We start from the raw sequence: 5,343 nt of genomic DNA, 5'->3' as shown, positions 1-5,343 counted from the left end.
TTGGGACAAGTCAAACTCTAACATCCTCAGTCTCTCAGGCTGAAGTTTGACAGGACACAAATCTCATCATGGACTACTAAGCAAATAGGCAACTTAAAATTTTTTTTTCTAGCCAGATCACCCTCTTTTTTTTTTTTTTTTTAATTATGTTCCCTTAAGCATCAGGCTTTATCACCACTATTAATATTCATGCTAGCTAGCTTGAAGTATTTATTTATTAATGCTCCCTAAACTCTTTGGCTTGATCATGTGTTTGAGTGATGATCAGGGAAACACAGAATCATGGAATGGTTTGGGTTGAAAGTGACCTTGAAGATCGTCTAGTTCCAACCCCTCTGCCATGATGTCCTGGTTTTGGCTGGGATAGAGTTTTTTTTTTTAGTAATTGGTACAGTGCTCTGTTTTGGATACAGTATGAGAAAAATACTCTGATGTTTTGGTTGTTGCTAAGTAGTGCTTACTCTTAGTCAAGGACTTTTCAGTATCTCATGCTCTGCCAGTGAGGAAGTGGACAAAAAGCTGGGAGGGAGCATGGCCAGGATAGCTGACTCACAGAATCATAGAACGGTTTGGGTTGGAAGAGGTTCTAGTTCCAACACCTCTGCCACTGGCAAGGGACACCTTGCACTAAGTCAGGTTGCTCAGAGCCCCATCAAATGTGGCCTTGAACAATTCCAGGGATGGGGCATCTACAACTTCTCTGGAGAACCTGTGTCAGTGCCTCACCACCCTCAGAGTAAAAAATTTCTTCCTAGTATCTAATATAAACCTACTCTCTTTCAGTTTAAAGCCATGCCCCCTTCTCCTATTGCTACAGGCAATAAAAAAATCGCTCTGCAGCTCTCTTGTAGCCCCTTTTAGGTACTGAATGGTTGCAGTAAGGTTTCCTCACAACCTTCTCCAGGCTGAACAACCCCAGCTCCCTCAGTCTGTCTTCATAGGAGAGGTGCTCCAACCCTCTGAGCATGTCCATGACCCTCCTCTGGACTCGCTCCAACATTTCCACATCCTTTTAAAGCTGGGGACCCCAGAGCTGGATGCAGTACTGCAGGTGGGGTCTCACCAGAGTGGAGCTGAAGGGCAGAATCCCCACCCTTGCCCTGCTGGCCATGCTGCTTTTGAGTTCCCAGCCTGAATAAGCTTTTTAGCCAGGGGAAAAAAATCGAATTTGAATTTGCTACGCACTTGCTTACTCTTCCCACAATCTTCCCACTACTGCTTTACAAACATTTCATAGGTTTCTTCATGTCTGCTAGAGCATTTCTGAGGAAGAGCAATGGGATATGAGAATACACTCTGATTTTATGGTTATATTTCTGAAATATACACAATTACTATGGCAGCACGCACGTACCGAGGGCACGTTTCAACAACTTCTTCTGGCAGCGCAACCGGCTGTGGGGTGTCCCCTCCGACCTGTCTGGCTGCGGGATGATCCCTCCAACCTGTATGGCTGTGGGATAATCCCTCGAACCTGTGTGGCTGTGGGATGATCCCTCCAACCTGTGTGGCTGTGGCGTGATCCCTGTGGCAAGCGTGACGCGGGGTGTCCCCTGTTCTATTCCACACCTGTTTCCCCAGCTGTTACCTCACTAAGAGAAAAATGACCCGTCAGAAAAACGCTTAGAAACGTTTCCCGTTGCACTCCACAGCTGGAGCGGGGTGCTCCCGCCGGGCCGAACAGCTGATGTAGGCGCTAACACATGGCAGCGCCCGCCCCTCGCTGGGACCTGCCGGGTGAGGGGAAGGAGAGGTTCCTCGGCTGTACCACTGCGAGCCTTGCGGGTGAGGACGACATGAGGCGACTGCCGCTCGCCTCGGCACCATCCGGCTCCTCCGAGCCGATCGGGGCCGGATCCCAGCGCAGTATCCCAGCGCTACATCCCGCTCGCTGCCCCGGTACCCGGGCGCCCTCCCCGCCAGACTCTTCCCCCCCTTGGCGCCCCCCCGCGCGGCGAATGGTGCGAGCCGCAGGTGTGGCCGGCGGGACAAACCAACAGCGGGCGGGGGGGGGGATCGGCGCGGCGGGAGGGCGGGACGGGACGGGGCTGGCAGCGGGCGCATCACCGGGAGCGACGCGGGCGGAGCGGCCGCCGCGGGAGATTGAAGTGCCGGGGCCGCGGCGGGGCGAGGAGCGTGGGGCGGTGCCGCCGCTGCTAGCGTCGCCCGTGGGGGGGACAGCAGGAGGAGGGGGCCGGTAAGTGCCATGGGCCGGCGGCAGCGGGAGCGCGGCCCCGGCGGCGGCGGTGCCGGGGGGGTGGCCGGGCGGGCAGGGCATCGCGGGGCTGCGGGCGCGGCTCCGGGAGGCCGGGGGGCCGCCCCCGCCCGGGTCCCTGTCCCCGGCCTGCCCCGCCGAGCCGCCCGTGCCCGACCTGCGGGTGGGAGGAGGCGCGTGGCGAACCGGGAAAGGGCGCGCGCGAGGCGGGGGAACACCGGGCTGCTCTCCTCAAGGTTGCTGGCCCAGGTGTTGGGACAGGCAGGCCGTGAGCTGGATCACAAAGCCAATCTTGGTTTAAAGATAAAGTTAGATTATTTTTTTTTTTTTTTTTTTGAAAAAAATGTTTTCAGCTTGAGTCAGCTTCCTGGGCTGATTCAGGGTATGGGCAGTGAGAGGAGAAACTAAACTCGTGGCTGGAGCTGCTGCACGTGGTACAAGTGCTGGTTGAAAGTGTTAATAAAGCTACTTGCTAATTAGAACATCTGTATTAACTCTAATTAGAGCATCTGTAGGAACTCTAATCAGAACATCTGTAATACCTCGTGAGTTATAACTTGGTCATTCTTACCTTGATTGAGCATTTATTTTAATGCTGAGGTGTTTCAGGTGCCTTTGGGTGGGTCCATTTCTCCTTGAGCCTTAGCAAATATGTGTATGGAGTAGATTTCTTCATTGAGAACTAAACCTCTTTAGAAATGGATTGATTCTTGTATAGCAGCACTTGGAAAAAAACTCTGTGGGTCACCATCACTTGATCAGCTTCAGGGGTTGATTGCAGGAAGAGCAGGATTTTAGAAGACTGTTTTATGCAACTAGACGACTTTAATGCTCTAATTTTCTGTGTATTCACTTATGAGAACCACATTTACATCCTGTCACATACTGAGTGGCCTGGTGTGTATAGGCATTCTTGAGTCTAACAGATGTGATGAAAGGCATTTGCCCTTCCCCTCACCAGCCTTTAGAATCACAATGATAAAAGGCTGAAATATATGAGAAGACAGATTTGTTAAATATTAGAGCATAGCTCTGCCTCTAAACATGACAAATAGGGTGAGAAAAAATAGGATATTCCTAAGAAACTCTGTAACTGGACACTAGTTTGAAAGGTCTCAAAAGCATCTTTCCAAATCACTTTTATCTAGGGAGGAAGCAGCTCTCACATGCAGGACTCTGCTAGCCTGAGTTCCTTGAGTGAATGTGGTAGCTGAGTCAGTGGCAGCAACTGTTTATAGTTTAGTCTATAGATGACCTTTCCCATCTTCTGGGGAGAAGTTGGAACTTTCCCTCAGCCCCTCGCTGGTATTTTTACCCCCTTCCTTGTCTCAAACATCCATCTCCTTGCTGTCTCACTAGCTGGCTGTGTCTTGGAGGTTCGGCTGCAGATAGAGCTTTGCTTTTACTTCTTTCACTTTCTGTTCTCCTTGTCTATGTAGATCCCAGGAACTGGCATTTGTTTCCTATTCCTTTCTGGCAAACCTGAGCTTCTCTTAGGAAAGATGGTTTGATGCTGCTTGTAAGGAGCTGGTAGAGCACTAGACTTGGCCTGGCTTGTAACTTGTGCTTATAAAATAAATTATTTGTTATTATTACTTAGGGGATCTCAACTCAAATCACCCCCCTCCCTGGTCTTACTACTATCAGCTGAAAGTAAAAATCATGGTTTTCATTATTTCTGTCTTCACTTCTCTTTCCTGCATCTGATTTTGTTCATTTAGGCTAAGAAGTAACTGATAGCATCTTATTTGTTGCTAGTGCTACTTGAGAGCTTTGTAGCTCTTCCTCCCAGGTAGGTTGCACAACCACAGTAAAAAAATAAACGCCTTACAAGTTTGAAGAGCGTCCTTTCTTGTCACATTTTGTGCATCAAAAATCCTGTTTACAATGCCAAGCAAAATTTAATCATGCAATTACAATACAAATGTTTGGGCTTCTTACAACTAAGAGTGGCATACAAAAAAAGTAATACATTAAAAGTATTGAATTGCTGTGGCTTTTTAAAATCCCTTTATAAAGTAAGCCCCTTTTTACTATCTCTGTTTTATTTCCATCTTCTTTCCTGCAAGTGGATGGAGTTAAAAAGTAATCTCACAATCTCATCTGTCAGGGGGGGAAAGCCCAGACCAAACAAAGCCTAACTAAATGCACACATTCCACATACTGTGGATTAGGTTTCAGACAAAGTCATAGAATGTGAAGGGGTTGGAATGGACCTTAAAGATCATCTAGTCCCAACCCCACTGCCCTGTGTGGGGACACCTCCCACTAGACCAGGTTGCTCAAGGCCTTATCCAACCTGGCCTTGAACACTGCCAGGGATGGGACATCCACAACCTCCCTGAGCAAGCTGTGCCAGTGCCTCGCCACCCTCACAGTGGAGAGTTTCTTCCAAATATCTAACCTAAATTTCCACTCTGAGCTTGAACCAGTTATTTCTTGTCCTGTCACTACAGTTCCTAGTCCCTCTTCTGCTTCCTTTTAGGCCTCCTTCAGATACTGGAAGTTTGTTGTACGATTTCCACACAGTCTTCTCTTCTCCAGGCTGAACAGCCCAAACTTTCTCAGTCTGTCTTTATAGGGGAGGTGCCCCAGTCCCCTTATCAACCTTGTGGCCTCCTCTGGGCTTGCTCCAACAGTTCCATGTCCTCCTTGTGCTGGGAGCACCAGAGCTGGACACAGTATTCCAGGTGGGGTCTCAGCGAAGCGCAGTAGAGGGGGAGAGAATCCTCCCCCTCGCCCTGCTGCCTTGTGCTGCTTTGGATGCAGCCCACACTGCTTTGGATGCAGCCCAGGATACATCTGGCTTTGTGGGCTGCGAGCGCACACTACCGAGTTACGTAGAGTTTTTCACCAACCATTCCCCCCCGTGCTGGTTCTAAAACTTAGAAGCTATGGAATGATCCTAACCGGGAGCAAGGCTGACAGCAGGGCCCCGGGCGCTGTGTCCTCCTCCCGGCTCTGTGTCCGCCTCCCGCCGCTTCCTCCTCCTCCGGGACTACGGCTCCCAGCAGCGCCCGGGCTGAAAGTGAAAATAAGCGCCAGGTTACGCTCCTGTTTGCGCCCTCCCCTCCTTCCCTCCCGGCGGGCTGCACGTGTCCTTCCTTTCCCTTTTGTTTTCCGCCCGC

This window comes from Corvus hawaiiensis, chromosome 5, assembly GCF_020740725.1.
Source record: "Corvus hawaiiensis isolate bCorHaw1 chromosome 5, bCorHaw1.pri.cur, whole genome shotgun sequence".
Classification (NCBI taxonomy): domain Eukaryota; kingdom Metazoa; phylum Chordata; class Aves; order Passeriformes; family Corvidae; genus Corvus; species Corvus hawaiiensis.
This window is presented reverse-complemented; position numbering follows the sequence as displayed.